The sequence below is a fragment of the Petromyzon marinus genome, chromosome 37, assembly GCF_048934315.1.
Source record: "Petromyzon marinus isolate PM22_M1 ecotype Great Lakes invasive population chromosome 37, UKy_Petmar_22M1.pri1.0, whole genome shotgun sequence".
Taxonomy (NCBI): Eukaryota; Metazoa; Chordata; class Hyperoartia; order Petromyzontiformes; family Petromyzontidae; genus Petromyzon; species Petromyzon marinus.
Genome location: NC_133703.1, coordinates 9,892,252 through 9,910,632, shown reverse-complemented (window position 1 = coordinate 9,910,632; position 18,381 = coordinate 9,892,252).

Below are 18,381 nucleotides of genomic sequence, written 5' to 3'. Positions count from 1 at the left end.
CCTTTCTCTGCATGGGTTTACTCCCATGGCAAAACAACAACAACATACAATGTAACTGGTACTAGCCAAACATCCAAATTACTCCTGCGAAAAGTTGGCAGGCCCCTCCTGAAAAAGAGTCTTGAGACTCAGTGAGGCTTTCCCAGGGAAACAAGCCTACTAACAACATTGTTTCACTGCATGTGAAAAATAAAGATTTTCAGGATTAAATCTCAGTGGCTGTTTACATTGAAACATCAAGTTACATTCAAGTGATAATTGTAACTGGCACACAGAATTCCTTCACTTTGGCGCGAGGAACTACAGACGAGGGAAGGCGGCAGTCAAATGGTGAGCAGCTGGCAACAAATCCCCCCCACCACTCCTGCCCATGCTCTGTGGTCCTCTTTATATAAAGATGTTATCGGACAATTAATGAGAGTTTGTACCCTTTGGTTGTTTAGGTAAAGTCGCGTAGGTAGAACAAATAATAATGGATCACGACGTTTCGATCGCCACACAAGCAATCGACGATTTTTTTTAAAATTAGTTTTTTCTACCTACGTGACTTCACCGAAAGAACCAAAGAGTAAGAATTCCTGCAGTCACGACAGCTTCAAATCAATATTAATGAGTGTTTACATGTGGGAGGAAATCGGAGCACCTGGAGAAATCCAAGCAAATGCTCTATCACAAATCTACAGATGGAACAAGCGGAGTCCACATTATTCCACACCGCCTTCTCTACCTCCTTGACGACCAAGGGGTGGGAGTTGTCGCAACATTTTTGTAATCCAACAACCCTCACCTCCACGCAGTCGTGGATTACAGGCATACATAGCCACCACAACCACCCGGCTAAAGTAGCTGTAATGCACATCTAAAATTCTACAAAAGTTGATGGGGCAAAGGTTGTAGGTCAATTGGTTTGATTTCTATGCACATTTAGATTCGCATTCGGCCGCCAATGGAACAGGTGGAGTGCAAAAGCAAAGTGGATGTACTGATTGTATCTTCATTGCGGGACTCATCCAGCAGTGGATTGACATGGGCTTCAGGTATCCACGTGTGGACGGGCAATAAACACTGGGGCCACCTGGCGGTAAATGTTTGCCGGTGCACATTGACACCGGCTCACACGTCACTGGCCCCAGGCAGCCCCCAGCCACTGGCGTGCAACACAGCGAAGGGAATCTCCCACCAATGAGGACCACGCACAACCCAGGGTGCAGTCCTATAACTTGGACTCGCAAACACAACAAAACCCATAGCCGCCAACCCACACGGTTTACCCGTATTCTGTTGGGGGAAAGTGAGTTGTCAGGTCCATACGGCACACGGCCGTTTCAATACGGGCAACATTTTTGTTAAGTTTATTTGTGTGTTTCTCCCTTGTCATGGGACTTATAAGGGGCACGGGGTGACCAACAAGGTCTGAATTGTTCTGTAATAAGGTAGGCACTGATGAGGGGTTGGCAGCGATGTAAACCCCACACAATACAAAACGCCAAACGGCCAGTAACAACAAAAAATAATAATACATAACTGTCCAATGAGTAATTAGATAATTAAGATCAAAGAAACGCGTTCCTTAAATTGATCAAGTTTATTGTTGCAAGAGTTTGGGAAAACAGGAAGACCGGGTGTGGATTCCAGAGTGGAGCAGTGCAAACTGATAAATCTGAAAAGAAGAGTGAGGTGACCTGCATGGTGGTGAGCGGGTGGGTGAGTAAATGGGTGAGTGTTTGAGTAAACGAGGAGTGTGTGATAGGGTGATTGAGTCAGTGACCGAATGAGTGGGTGACTGGATGCGTGGGTGACTGGATGCGTGGGTGATTAGATGAGTGGGTGATTGAGTGGGTGACTAGATGAGTGGGTGACTAGATGAGTGGGTGACTGGATGAGTGGGTGATAGGGTGATTTAATTAGTGACTAGATGAGTATGTGATAGGGTGATTGAGTGGGTGACTGGATTAGTGGATGAGTGGGTTATAGGGTGATTGCGTGGATGACTGGATGAGTGGGTGACTGGATGCGTGGCTGATTTGATGAGTGGGTGATAGGGTGATTGAGTGGGTGACTGGATGAGTGGGTGACTGAATGAGTGGGTGACTGGATGAGTGGTTAACTGGATGAGTGGGTGATAGGGTGATTGAGTTAGTGACTGGATGAGTTAGTGACTGGATGAATGTGTGATAGGGCGATTGAGTTAGTGACTGGATGAGTGGGTGACCGAGTTGTTTAGTTGAGTGCGTTGTTGTGAACTGCAGTGAGGCGCGGTGGTTGAACGCGGAGTGGATGAGACGAAGCGGTCAAAGTGTCTGGTAGACCGAGTCCCTTAACGTGGGTGGAGGGGGGAATCAACGAGGGGAAGTTCACTGCAACATTCACCACGGTGGTGCTAGTAGTCGCAGCGAAAAAAAGTGATACAGGGCTGACTGAATGAAGGTTGAGGCGAAGATGCAAGGTGGTGTAGAGGAGGCGAAGAGGAGGGTAGAGGGGGTGAGGTGGTGAGGAGGCGTAGAGGAGGGTGCCCCGCTCTTGGCGTTGATCTTGGTGAACACGTGTCCGTGCCCCGTCTCGTAGCTCTGCCCGGTGCTGATGCAGCCTCCACCGGCCGAAGCGCCCAGCGTCCTCGCCGAGTCCGTGCACAGCTCCGCTCTGAGCAAGCTCTCCATTGCGCGCTATCTGCTCGCAGCAACAGACACAACGATAAACTCCCCCCCCCCTCACCCCCGGTCCCGTGTGGCTTCTAAATACTTATTTCCTTTGGAGAGATGATTTATGGATCGATAAATCGGACGATTTATCGTCCGATTTATCGTCCGATTTATCTGGGGAGAGAGATTGAACATGTCAAAGAAACGCTACGATTGAATGTCTACAATAATGCTCAAATAATTAACAGCAATGAATGCTAAACCAAGATCGAACAGCAATACTGCTGAATCAGGTTATTAAACAATTAAAATACCATATATCGTGGGAGTAATTGAGAAATTAGCTCGAGTTTTGGAAAAGCAAAAAGCTAAACATCTAAGTAAGATTTGGCACGGTACACAAAATTCAAAAAATAGTATCTTGTACTTAAGATGAATTGCCTAAGTTGTCAACGGATGGTGTGTATCGGATTAATGGCTTATGTGGCAGATGTTATATTGGACAGATGGGATGTAACATTAGCGTAAGACTAAAGGAACACCAAATACATATTAAACACTCTCAAACATAACTGTCGGAAGTTGCAGTACATGCTTGCCAACAAGAACACTTCATGTATTTTGATAACGATGAAGTGTTGTGTAAAACTCATTATTACTGGCCAAGACTAATTCGAGAATCCATTGAAACTGAGAAAATTTGTATTATTTTAACCTCTCTGACAGCTACAGGCTTAGTGCGGCCTGGAAGCGTATTATTAAGTAATTGTGATTGTAAGATGAGGAGATGAAGGCAGAAGAAGACGTGGGGCGATGTGGTGATGCGGTCGAACGTGGTGGCCCGAGGAGCGGAGGGAGAGATGGCGCGGGACGGGGCGGTGTGGAGAAGGTGGCAAGGACGGCGGACCCCACGTGAGTGGAACAAACGCGTGGAGGAAGAAGACATCTTACATTTATCATTACTTATAGAGGAAACATACTAATTAAATTATTACTAATCAATTATATAATTTCAATAATCCCCCTCCCCGCCTCTGATTTCTGCACCTGATGGGTTCAGTGATGACATCGCCTTTCTCTATTTAAGAAAGGAAGCAGGTGGATGGCTTCACTATTCTGGCAAATCGCCCGATGATGCTGGATGTAATTACCAGCGAAACGTCGTACTCATATTGTGGATTTACTCTCCAAAACACCGGTGGGCTGAAGTAGTAACTAAGTGGAGTTTTGTTTACGTGACAAATTCCTTACTAATTGGCTGTGTCAGGTGGTGGAGGATTATGACACATTTATACTTACACGATCTAACCCAAAAACCTTTGTTATAAAATTAGGACAATTTATTAAATATATTGTATATTAGAAAATACAGCAATTGACTAAAAATATACAGCAATAGATGTAACCTCGCAGCAGTGAACGTGACGAAAGTTCATCATGGAAATGTCTGCTGCACAAAACCTTGAGTTCATCGCCCCACACGTGGTACCTCAGGATGAAATAAATCATCAGGGAGTTCTCCGTGAGCATCGTGCGCGCTCCAAATCCAGAGTTGAGCCGCGGTCTCGGCACCCAGCCAGCCGCCTTCTCTTCTTGGGGCAGTCGGAGTCCAGCGCGCTATCGAAGGGCACGTGGTGAACGCTCAGGACGTGTCTCTTGAGCTTCGACTTCTGCGTCGCTCCGTACGAGCAGTCACTGCACGGGAAGGGCTTTTCCTCTGGAACACAAGACATCCACCGTTGAGCACACACACGCGCTAATACATAATTTATTCATCACCATGCAGTGGATGCCATAGCATCACTATGTATATGGGACGTTTTTATCAATCACGGTTGCTGACCTCAGGCCCGATTAGCACGGTTGGCTACGTATGGTACTAAAGAAGTTCAACATACGTACAAATAGTAGAAAAGCAAGATACTGATTTCCTGAAGAATACCAGAAGAACACATTTTTGGGGCTTATTTTGAAGCCCCAACATTTTGCACTTCTTCGTGTGGTTGATGTTGATGCAGGGCAACAACTATAATTTAACACTGAGGTGGTTGAGCCAGATTATTCCCTGACAGCTCATTAATTACACAATAATTACCTGCAATAGAACGAGTAAATACACATGGAAGTTAGGTGTTAGTACAATGAAGAGGAAATTCCCATTGTGGAAATGACTCGGTCTATACATTCAAAAATGTTCCCCAAATTGACCCATTTGTTTAAATAATATTTACCCCGGTTAAGAAATTGATACTTTTTGGAATTTGTCAAGCAATGTATTTTGCTTAGTTTCCTTCCAATGGTGCTATTGGCTCCATGTCATGAGATGAAGTATCCCTGTGCAACTCTCACACAGCAGTGAACCACCTCATGTAAGGGAACAGCTCGTGGAAGGAGATATCATTGCACTGCTCATGACATCCCTTCGTGACCGTTTTTTATCCACTAGGAGTTCATTGCAATTTCCTACACATCACGCGACATCAGAAGTGTTTGCTGGAAGAAGTGTTTGGTAACTGGATAAGACCATCAATGAGAAGCCAGTTTAATCATGGCTCGGTGACTGAAACCCAGAGTTTCACGGTTTAACCCAACATCCGAGCAGCACCACATTAGATCTCTAGACTCCTCAGCGCAGGCATACAGATATGGTCAACATATGCATACATTAACTAATTTGTGAAATTATGAATTACATCCAAATGAAATGTAGTGTGTGCATTACTAGGACGTACCTAAAGGTGCCAGGTTGGGTTCGTCCACCTTGGGGATGCTCTGCTCCACGCAGCCTCTTGCTTCCGTGCAGTCCATCCTCTTGATGTCCGAATTCTGGCTGTTGCTACTGCTGCAATTGGTGACGCTGGTGGTGGTCTTCTTTCTTTTAATGGGCTTAGGTCTACTTCGCTTTTCCTTCTTCTTCTGCTGCAAGGCCATCAACACTTTCATGCTCGTCATAGGATCGAGAGCAGCGTATGGTTTATTCTCACTGACTGGTGAAGCAGTTTGTTGACGTGGAACTAGGCCAAAGCATTCAAGAAAATTGGATTTCATGTCATTTATCTTAACGCCGCTATCTTTTGTCGAAGTGTAATCATGTTCAGGCTTCGGTCTGTACAAGAACTGTGCGTGAAGACATTTCATGAGTTTTCAGGATTTCAATAGGACTTAAAAATCCGCAGACTGAGCATATCTCATAGGGCGACGGTGGATTCAACACCGCATTGGCAAAACTGCCGTTAATCACCAAGCCTGGTGCACCCTTTATCATGTAATCCTTCTCATGGGTCTTCAAATGCCTTTTTAATTTTCCTAGCTGATCAAACCTTTTTCCGCATATGCCGCACCATTGATCACGGGTCTCCTTGTGCGTTCTTTCGTGGGCTTCTAGGCACCATGCCAGCTGGAATTTTTTCCCACAGACGTCACAAGAGATAAGTTTTTTCGTTCTTGTAATTCTACCGGATTGAGGTGGGGTTGAGATGGGTGCTGGTGAAGTGCCATCAATGGTGAAGGCAATTCTCCCAGCACCACCTTGACTCGCAGCGGAGTTGCTCTCGCACATCTGAAACAAAAGACAAAGGTCACGCGCATGACACCCGTGTCACGAGTGTACTCACACAGGCATACTTAAGGTGACATAAGATTCATATATACTACAACTCATTATACCAGAACTCCACAATATTGCAGTTCCTATCATGTACGATTTTACTCCTCTTATCCACCCAAATAAGATTTTGTTTAACAACAATGACGAACTACCTCCATTTTCCTAATGTTACCCACCAAATAGGCCTTTCTGTATATACACACCAACAATATAATGATGGCACCACACGTTCACTCCACTATTCACAACACTCTGACTCGCAATCTCCATATAAGATTGTAATATCATTTCTGTACGAGGGCCCGTCAAAAAGTTTTGAGAATGGACACTTTTTTTTACAAACAACTACGTAAAATAGTCTTCAATAAAAGTACAGTATAGTACTATTAATGGCCCTTATAACTGAACGTCATTATCTCTCATGCTAATTATTACAATGTTAACTAGTTACCCAGGAAAGCTTCATTGAGTCTAAGTACTGCATTTTCAGAAAGGTCCCATTGCATTGAGATGTTTGTGTGAGTGGAACCCAGAGAGACCCCACCTTGCATATGGGGAAATAACACAACTTCACACAGATGGATTCAACCCACAAGCTCAAAGCATTCCTTGTTTAACAAAGTATTCAGTGTAATGTTTAATATAATTTATTTGGTAATATATAGTATCGTAATTGTATAGTCAATATATAGCAGTGTGGTATACAGTAGGGTTGGTAAAATAATACATAGTGTAATATTACAAGTCTAATATTATTATAATCTAACGTATAGGGTAGTGTATAGTAACTCAGTGTATAATTCAATGTTGTGGTCTGTCTATGCCAGTTTATAATAAAAATATTATTTGGAGGCATATTATAATATTTTTTGCGACATAGAAGTTTAATGTATAATAACTTCTTGTTAGTAGCTCAGCTTAGTGGAGAATATATTGAGTACATTGATTATATTGATGTAGTTTATATTTAGTTCTTTCACATCGGTTTATTGTATGATAGTTGGGTAGTTGCAGTTCTTTAGCGTCAATATACTAAATGCCTCTGTTGATATGTAAACTCTGACTTTAACATAGCTACTTCCGTGACCAGTTACATGCTAATTCCTCACATTAACATCATGCTGATCTCCCAGTTACATGCTAATTTCTGACTTTAACATCCTGCTAATCTATCACATTAACACAGCTACTTCAATGCTAAATTATTCTGTTGATATGTAAACTCTTTTGGCAAGGCGCTCTGCTCCTCCCACCCAGCTTAAAATACGCTGCCAAGCTTAGCAGTGTTCATTGGAGCGCTGTCTTTCCGACAGTTCTGTTTCTTCACCTGAGGACGGCTGCTTGTGTTGTGGCCGAAACGTCGTGAGAATTTTATTTTATTATGTTTTATTTTATTATTTCCCGTCTACGTGACTTTACCGAAAGAACCAAGAAGATGAATCTCTGCAGTCACGAAAGCTTTAAATCGAAATTTATTCAAATCAAGTTGTTTTCTTTTTACCACAGTACTTTATGGAATCCTCAAGAATAAATGCATTTTTAGAAGTATTAAACTACACTTGAAGATGTGTGAGAATGTAATTCTGCAGATGCAAGCACAGGCAAACTCGTATCTGCATATACAAGTTTCTGGGCCTCCTCACTTCACCAAACCCGCATTGACCGGCATGGTGAAGTATGGTTAAACAACTCCCACGAACGACATGGTGTGGGGGAGGCCTCTATCAAAACGCTGGATCGACAAAGGGCTGATACATGTCACGACATTGTACGTTAAGATCGTTCTCTCATCAGCACAAGCCGTCTATGTGGACAATAGAGGACACGACACACGTGTACACGATGTTTGTGTGCGTATATTCAGCGTGTGTATCACGTAATAATTATATAAGGTCGCGATTATGCTCAAAAAGAACCAAATGTATAACATCACGAATAACTTTGGAAGTCTCCTGAGCCTGAACAATATTTGAAGTAGACACTGACCCAGTTACTATTAATAGCTCAGATGTGTAGGCTTTGACTTTAACATAGCCATTTCTGTGACCAGTCACAAGCTAATCACTCAGCTATTTCAATGCTAAATTCTATGCTAATTCCTTTGTCAAGGGGTGCCTCTGTGGATGTGTATGCTTTGACTTTAACATAGCCATATCTGTGACCAGTCACAAGCTAATCACTCAGCCATTTCAATGCTAAATTAAATGCTAATTCCTTTGTCAAGGCGCTTTGTTACTTCTCACACAGCTTAAAGGTCTCGATCTGAGCTTGGCTTTGTTCGCTCCAGCGCTGTCCTCCAGACAGTCTCGTCCCTTCACCTGATGAAGGCCGCTTGTCTTGTGGCCGAAACGTCGTGAGAATTTTATTGTGTTATTTTATTTTTTCAATTTATTATTTTATTCTCATGCTACGTGACTTTACCGAAAGAACCAAAGAAGATGAACCAAGAATATGGCGTGTAGATGCTGCCATCTGCCGGCCACCAACGTGGCGTGTAGATTCTGCAAATTGAAAAATTAAAATAATAAATTGAAAATAATAAGCAAAAATCCAGATTCATATTCTTGGTTCTTTCGGTAAAGTCACGTAGATTTAAAAATAATTAAATAAATTTAAATACAAAATAAATCGGAAATAATAAAATTACTTTTATTTGTAATTTTTCAATTGGCATAATCTACACGCCATATTCTTGGTTCTTTCGGTAAAGTCACGTAGATTTGAAAATAAAAAGAAAATAATTAAATGAAAATCATGAATTGTTATTATTATATTTTGATTTAAAGCTTTCGTGACTGCAGTGATTCATATTATTGGTTCTTTCAGTAAAGTCACGTAGAAGGGAAACAATAAAATAAAATAAATATTTTTTAAAATATTATTAAAATTTTTACTTTTCTTTTATTATTTATATTTTCTATCTACGTGACTTTACCCAAAGAACTAAGAATATAGCGTGTAGATTCTGCCACTTTTAAAATACAAAAAAATAAATGGAAAATAATAAAAGCTTTTATTATTTTCAATTTATTATTTTAAATCAAAATTTTGTTTCATTTTTTTTATCTCTGTGACTTTACCGAAAGAACCAAGAATATGAATGTGGGTTTTTTGCTTTTATTATTTTCCATTTCACACTTTTTATTTGATTTGATTATTTTTTTTATTTTCTATCGACGTGACTTTACCGATAGAACCAAGAATATGGCGTGTAGATGCTGCCAATTTAAAAATTAAAATAGATTGAAAATAATAATCAAAATCCAGATTCATATTCTTGGTTCTTTCGGTAAAGCCATGTAGGTTGAAAATAAAAATAATAAAATTAAATGAAAAATACAAAAGATAACTGGAAAATAATGAAAGCTTTTATTATTTTAAATTTATTATTTTAATTTGTAATTTTTTTTAAAATTGGCAGAATCTACACGCCATATTCTTGGTTCTTTCCGTAAAGTAACGTAGATTTGAAAATGAAAATAATAGAATTAAATGAAAAAATACTAAATCATGAATTATTATTTTTTTACTTTTCTTTATTATTTCTATTTTACCCAAAGAACCAAGAATCTGGCGTGTAGATGCTGCCACCTGCCAACGTTGTTGGCCACCAAATGGCAGCATCTACACGCCATATTATTGCTTCCTTCGGTAAAGTAATGGAGATAGAAAATAATAATTAAATTAAAAAATGAAAATTATGAAAGTTTTTATTATTTTCAATTTATTATTTGTATTTTTAAATCAAATTCTATTATTTTTATTTTAAAATCTACGTGACTTTAACGAAAAAAACAAGAATTCGGCGTGTAGATGTTGCCACCTGCCGGCCACCAACGTGGCGTGTAGATTCTGCCAATTTAAAAATTAAAATAATAAATTGAATATAACAAAAGCTTAAATAATATGAAAAGCTTTTATTCAATTGATTATTTTAAAATTGTATTTTTTTATCTCCGTGACTTTACTTTTAAATAATATTAAAAGCTTTTATTCAATTGATTATTTTAAAATTGTATTTTTTTATCTCCGTGACTTTACCGAAAGAACCAAGAATATGAATGTGGGTTTTTTGCTTTTATTATTTAAAATTTCACATTTTTATTTGATTTGATATTTTTTTATTTTCTATGGACGTGACTTTACCGAAAGAACCAAGAATATGAATTCCTGAAGTCACGAAAGTTTTAAGTCACAATCTACACCCAACAATGGTGGCCAGCAGACGCAGCATCTACACGCCAGATTATTGCTTCCTTCGGTAAAGTCATAATACTGGTTGGAACGAAGTTGTAAACTGAGTGTACCAGCCTGCAATAGATTAATGTGTCCGTCCGTCCCCTTTCAATACTTTAACGAAGTGAAATCTCGTGCTGTTGGGTGTAAAATCAGCAATAGGCAGCGCAGAGACTTGCCCTACCAGCCCACCCTGCAGGGACCTGTTAATACAATTAAAATAATAAATTGAAAATAATAAAAGCTTTTATTTTCAATTTAATATAAAATAATACAAGCTTTTATTATTTTCAATTTATTATTTGTATTTTATTTTTTTGTATTTTAAAATTTCAAATAATAAATTGAAAATGATAAAGCTTTTATTAGTTTAAATATAAAAATTTATATTTTTAAATTAAATGTAATTATTTTTATTTTCAAATCTACGTGACTTTACCTGAAGAACCAAGAATATGGCGTGTAGATTCTGCCAATTATAAAATTAAATAATAAATTTTAAATAATAAAAGCTTTCATTATTTCAAAAAATTTTGTATTTTTAATTTAAAAAGCTTTTAGTATAGCTTTTATTATAATATCATAATATTATAATCAAAGCTTTTATTATTATTATAATAAAAGCTTTAATTATTTTAGGATTCTCCTCCACGGCGGCCTTTGTCTCCCCCAGTAGCAATGTTTACGACACACCGCACCAGGTACTCATCTGAGGCTGAGTCGACCTCACACTCTCTTACTGTCTCAAAACAACAACCGCCATGCGCCACTAAGTGGCGGTGACGTCACCACGACGCTTATGCCAGGCTATGTGCACCTTGAGGCTACGTGAAGTGTCGATCGCCGGCTGGCAGGAGGTCACGGGGCAGACCCAGGTGCCACTGGTCGACTGACTGAGATGACTGAGATTACTGGCTGATGCACCACCTGTGCCCCCTACTGTGCCAACTTGCTGAGCTTTAGCCACCCGACGCTCCGCTCGTTTTTCTGAGCGTCGCTCCTCCGCCCTCCGTTGTTGTTGGAGGGCGACTGCCTCCAACTGCCCAGTAGAGACACCGCTGGTACCAGTCATTGGCAAGTCCACTCAGCTCCACATCCTCCTGTACCACATCACTCCATCTCTTCTCTAGTCCGTGCCACGCCCGTTTAGCTCCCTCGATCCGGCCGAACAAAAGCTGTTTGGGCATGCGGTGATTGGGCATGCGGGCTACATGGCCCAGCCAACGCAGCCTTGCCTGCTGGAGGAGCTCACCGATGGGACTTTGTCCAGATCTTTCGAGGATTTGTGAGCTCCTCACACAATCCAGCCTGGTTAAACCCAGGATTGATCGTAGGCAGGCCAGCCTAAATGTTTCTAACCGGTGAAGATGCTGCATTAGGGGGGTCCACGTTTTGCAAGCGTACAGAAGGGAGGGAATGACTGTGGTCGAGAAGAACCGAAGCTTCATGCGGAGCGACAGACCAGGTAGCTTCCACACAACGTTACACAACTGATGAAAAGATAATGCCGCTCGACTAATTCGGAGTGAGACCTCTGCTATTAAACCGGAGCCGATCATGAGCACACTGCCCAGGTATGGAAAACTCTCCACTCTCTCCCCAACTGCCCCATCACCGATTGGGAGTTGTGGGGGTAGAGTGCCCGATGGCATAAAATACCCAGGCAGGTGCTTCGTTTTGGTGGGGCTGATGGTAAGGCCCCACCTCTTAGTGGCACACTCCAGTTTCAGCAGCAGCGCCTCCAACTCCTCCTCTGAATGAGCAGCAATTACCAGGTCGTCGGCATACATAATGTGGTTGACCAATAGGGAGACATCCCTTGACCGCACCTGGGCATCGATCAGCCTCCCATTGTATCTGTACCAAACGTAAATTCCTCTGGTACAGCTACTGAAGGCTTCACGAACTATGTGGTCGAAATAGATGTTAAATAATGTTGGAGCCAGAGGACATCCCTGTCGCAGGGAATGGCTCTGACTCCCGGCTATGTAGTTTTACTCGGGTCTGCTCACCATCATGAAGGTCCTTAATGAGTGTGAGCAGAGGGTCAGGGACTCTGAAAGCACGAAGAACAACCCAGAGCCCAGGCCTACTGATGGTATCATAGGCCTTAACCAGGTCAATAAAGCAGAGATGTAGGTCTAGTTGGAATTCCCTCAACGTCTGCTGTAGCAGACGGACAGAAAATATGACATTTTTGCAGGACCGCCCTTTCTTGAAACCGCATTGGGGCTCCGCAAGCCTCTCCTTAGCGTACCTAGCAAGGCGATGTTGAATAATCTTTGCCAGGACCTTTCCCGGCACACTGAGGAGTTAGATGCCCCTGTTGTTACAGTCTGTGCGGTCCCCCTTCTTAAAGAGGGGGACCGCCAGGGCATCCTTCCAATCCTGCGGAACCCGTCCAGTGGCCCAGACTGTTGTTATGATGTCATGTAGGGCAGTCTACGCACAAACGCCACCCTCCCTCAGCATTTCGCTTGGGAGATCATCTCTGCTCCGTGCCTTTCCTGTTCTCAGACTCTGGATCGCCCTCAGTACTTCCTCAACGGATGGTACCTCAGCCAGCCACTCACAGAGGGTGACTTCCTCCTCCAATATTTGAGGCACCGCATCCTCAGCAGAGTCATCCCCACTTTGTCCCATGATGTTTTCCAGGCTGAGGGATTCCCCCTCCCCCAGGACCTCACAGAAATGCTCAGCAAATCTGCAAACCTGTCGCTGGGGGTCGGAGATTGGATCACCCTTCGTTCCCCTAATGATGGTGTAGTGGGTATAAATTGACGAAGAAACTTCTGATGAGGCAACACGATATTTATTGTCTTGGCCCCTTTTTGGGCCATGGACATTAGCCCTGGCGTGATAGCGCTTCCGCCCCCTATTGACGATAAGGGGAAGCTACCAGCCCACAGAGTGGTGAGTGACGATTACCCCTACAATGGTAATAGGTGTGGCGCTGTAGGTTACTTTTTTAATGGAGTTAAATAGGGATTTGTGATCGCGGGCCATTGAGGCAGACTCCATCTCCTCAGTAACCCGCGACCACCACCCATCCTTGCAGCGCCTCACGTCTCTCCGAACCTCCGACCGAAGGCTGCGGTAAGCCTCCTCATTCTCTGACGTGGGATGCTGTAGACGATTATAGTGGGCTTGTTGCTTTTTCTCAACCATCCTGAACGCCTCCTCTGTCAGCCAGGGTCTCTGGGGCGGTCTGGACCGCGTACACAAAGCAGCCATTGCAGCTGCATGAGTCACAGACCTAAACCTCGCCCATTTACCCTCGACATCAGGAGGAGTGGGGGACGATGCTGTCTCACTCACACTCACTCACAGCGCGAGGCCGACTCATTACATCTCGCGGAGGATCGCGCTGCTGAACAAAAAAAGTTCCGCGTTTCAGTTTGCAAGCGCGAGTTCGCGTTTTAAGGCGATGGGGGCCGTCCATAAATGACGTCACACACCTAGGGAGGGGGGGTCAGACATTTGTGACGAGGAGGGGGGGTTTGAGAAATGTGACGTCACGTCAAAATGCGCAACTTTAAATAAATATAGACGACACGTTCTATTTAGTTAAATAGACTTTTTAATAAATGTTTTCTCCTACAACATCAGAGTGCAGCGCCACATTAAATACAATGACAATAGTTTAAAGCGATTTGAAGCATGTTTTATTTTCAAAATGAAAATATGGTTTGGGGGGGGGGGCAGAGCTTTGTGACGTCATACTTGAGGGGGGGGTCTGACTTTTTGTGACGCCGTGTGACGAGGAGGGGGGTCAAAAATCGTCCAAAATCGCGTGACGTCATTTATGGTCGTGATATATTATTTTTTATTTTATTTTTCCTACCTACGTGACTTTACTGAAAGAACCAAAGAGTACTTAGTTGGGTGGATAAGGAGTAAAATATTAGATGATAGGATCTGCACTATTGAGGAGTTCTGTTATAATGAATCTGTTGTAATGAATCTTATGTCACCTTAAGTATGCCTTTGTGAGTACACTCGTGACACGGGTGTCATGCGCGTGACCTTTGTCTTTTGTATCAGATGTGCGAGAGCAACTCCGCTGCGAGTCATGGTGGTGCTGGGAGAATTGCCTTTACCATCGATGGCACTTCACCAGCACCCGTCTCGACCCCACCTCAATCCGGTAGAGTTACAAGAGCGAAAAAACTCATCTCTTGTGACGTCTGTGGGAAAAAATTCCAACTGGCATGGTGCCTAGAATCCCACGTAAGAACGCACAAGGAGACCCGTGATCAATGGTGTGGCATATGCGGACGAAGTTTTGATCAGCCAGGGAAATTCAAAAGGCATATGAAGACCCACGAAAAGTATTACATGATAAAGGGTGCACCAGGCTTGGTGAATAACGGCAGTTTTGCCAATGCGGTGTTGAATCTGATAGAGCCACTGGAATCCGATAGAGTCACTAGAGTGAGAAAACGAATCTCTTGCGACGTCTGCAGGAAAACATTCCAACTGTCATGGTGCCTAGAGTCCCACATGAGAATGCACAAGACCGGTGGTCAAAGCTGCCACATCTGCGATCAAAGCTTTGATCAGCCCTACAAACTCAGAAGGCATATGGAGACCCACGGAAAGAACTCAAGGGGCGCACGTGGCATGGTGAATGACGGCAATTTTGCCAATGCGGTGTTAAAGGTGTGTCAGAGCTACTCGGCTGCGAGTCATGGTGCTGAAAAAATTGCCTTTGCCATGGATGGCACCAGCAGCTCCAGCAGCAGCAGCTTGTCGAGTCCTGGTGGTGAGGAGGCAGAGTTGCAGACAATGCCACCTTCTGCAAAGGGCGCACCTGCGTGCAACAAAGTTATTGCTATCACAGCAACCGCGCATGGAACGAAGGCGCCTGCTGGGAAACGCCACGCTGACCAGCGCCCGTCTCGTCTCCACCTCACTCCCATAGTCACTAGAGTGAGAAAACAAATGTCTTGCCAAGTCTGTGGGAAAGCATTCCAACTGCCATCATGCCTAGAGTCCCACATGAGAACGGACAAAGAGACCCCTGACCAATGGCATCTGCGGTCGAAACTTTGATCAGCCAGGCAAATTCAGAAGGCATATGGAAACCTACGAAAAGGACTATTGGATATTTCTTTGCTGTTCTATTACTGAAGCTATCAACAGAAGGTGTGTACCGGATTAATTGCACTTGTGGAATGCTATGTTGGGCAAACAGGATGAATGATCAGCACAAGACTATAAGAACACCACAGAAATATGAAATGCTCACAAATACAACTGTCAGCAGTAGCAGAACACACGTGCCCACAAGGACACTCAATTGATTTTGATAATGTTGAAGTTCTGTGCAAAACTTGTTACTACTGGCCAAGACTAATTCCAGAATCTATCGAAATTTAAAGAAATAAAAATAATTATAATCGTTTGGATAGCTACCGACTTAGTGCTGCATGGAAGAGAATCATCAAATTACCATTTGTACGGCTATTTTAATACACACAATGGACACTAAGTACAAGATCAATGGGCTAGCATAATGCGCATGTATAATGTATGTTGATTCATTAATCCCCCCCCAGTTTGCGATCAAAGAGTGCACAAGTGTTGTCACCACATCTACGCCTCTATATAAGGAATTAAACAGGTGGACTTCTCCCAAACCTTGCTGTTGCCTGATGAAGCTAGTTGTAATTACTGAAACGCCGTACTCCGATGGTAAATGTTGTGGCTTGGCTCTCCAACACACCACACACCGGTGTGCTGTACTAGTGATGAATTGGCATGTTCTGTTTACGTGACAACCCTTACTAGTGGGCTGTCGGGTGGTGGCGGGTTTAACGACACATTTAAATTGTAATAGGTTTTTACCCTTTTATCTGGCACCAAAACTGACACCTTTATGCAAACATGATCCCTTGTATAAAGGTGTCAGTTTTGGTGCCAGATAAAAGGGTAAAAACCTATTACTATATCTTGCTACTGGCAAAGGAGGTCTCATAATGTAAATTCTTACCCCGAGCTCTCAATACTCTGATAGTGCGCTGTTTTTGAGTTGTATGCCTTTTGGCGTCATCTGGTCCAACACCAGTGGAGACTAGGCTCTAAGAAAAGCCGTCTCGGGTGTGCACCAATCAGCTTCAAGGACAGTGTATATCATTATCAGAGTTGTCTCTTTTTGTTTGCATTTTGACTGCTTGTGTTGTGGTTATTGCAAACATGATCCCTTGTATAAAGGTGTCAGTTTTGGTGCCAGATAAAAGGGTAAAAACCTATTACTATATCTTGCTACTGGCAAAGGTCTCATAATGGCACATATATTTACGCGATCCAACCCATAAAACCTGTATTATGGATATTTGTCGCGAAAGCCTACGTGTTAAACTGCCATGTATTTTTACGTCTATTGCTGTATTATCTTACGTGCAATATATTTAATAAACGATCTTAATTTATTCATATTTTTGTTCGTAGTTATATCATTGTTGCGCGTGCGGTGTGGTCAGTGGATATTGTTCAGTGGATCAAACCGAGACAAATATTTTTGCAGCAGCTGTGGCTGCACATTGCAACAGCGCATTCCGAATGGTGTAGAACGCATCGCCCAGAATCTGTATCTGTGTGCAAACACCAGGTATGGTTGGTAAGAAACACGTTTGGTTTTAAATGAATAGAACTCGAGCTTCAGCCATATTGTTCATTATAGACCCCACTTTGTAAGCATTAATCACGCAAACCTTGCGCCTGATTCATTTGAGTCGGTGTCCTCATGAGCAACAGGGCATTTGTGGCAAGGTGTTAATGTACCACAGATTAGCACGGTTGGCTACGTACACTGCGAAAGAAGTTCAACACATATTCTTTGGGTTTTTCCGTAAAGTCACGTAGATAGAACAATAAAATAATGAAAATAAATTGAATAAAAAAGTAAAATATATCACGACGTTTCGATCGCAACACAAGCAATCGTCATCAGGAGAAAAATGATAACGATTGCTTGTGTTGTGATCAAAACGTCGTGATATTTGTATTATTATTTTGTATTCACTTTATTTTTATTATTTTATTGTTCTATCTGCGTGACTTTACCGAAAGACCCAAAGAATATGAATTCCTGCAGTCACGAAAGCTTTAAGTCAAGATTCAAGTTCAACATACATTCATACATTTTGTAAAGCGAGCATCCTTGCACGTACAATGCACTGGACCGCATGTTCGTGTTAAGTGATTCAGGGGCTTTGTCACTGCCTACCCCATGATATAAATAATCTCAGGGAATTCAATTGCAAGTGTGCAATCTCCCTTCCGGTGGGCATCGAGGATGAGTCATACCCTGGCTTGCCAGGAGGCAGTGGAACACAACTGTGGAATCCTTTCCATCTGCACGGGATAGAACGTTGCCTCCTTGCTCACATTCTTTCGTTTTCTGCGAGTGTACTGGTTTCCCCCCACATGTAAACACTCAGTAAGTGGCTGCAAATATCGGAATGTAAAGAGAACCGCAGAGCTTGGGCGATTGTTGGGAGTGCCGGCTCACCGCCTGGCTGCTGTCTCCCCGCTCGTCTGTGGGAGACATATAGAGGTACTGAATTAGATTTATATTCTCTACATAACATGATTCCTATCTACACAAAGCACTCACCGCGTGGAGTACAGCAAGTGATATTCCACGAAATAAAAAATAAACGTACATGACCATAACAGAAGCCAATGGGTACAGCTGTGCATACACATACACACATATACACGATTCCTACTGATGGTTGGAACGATTCACCACTGCCGGAGAGTCAAAGAATTGTCATGATTCAGGATCATGAATGCAAACTGTCCCCGTTCTCAAACCTGAGTACGATTTAAAAGGTCATAGAACGCCTTTGTCGGAAGCAATTACTTCCCCATGTCACTGCGATGGGCAGA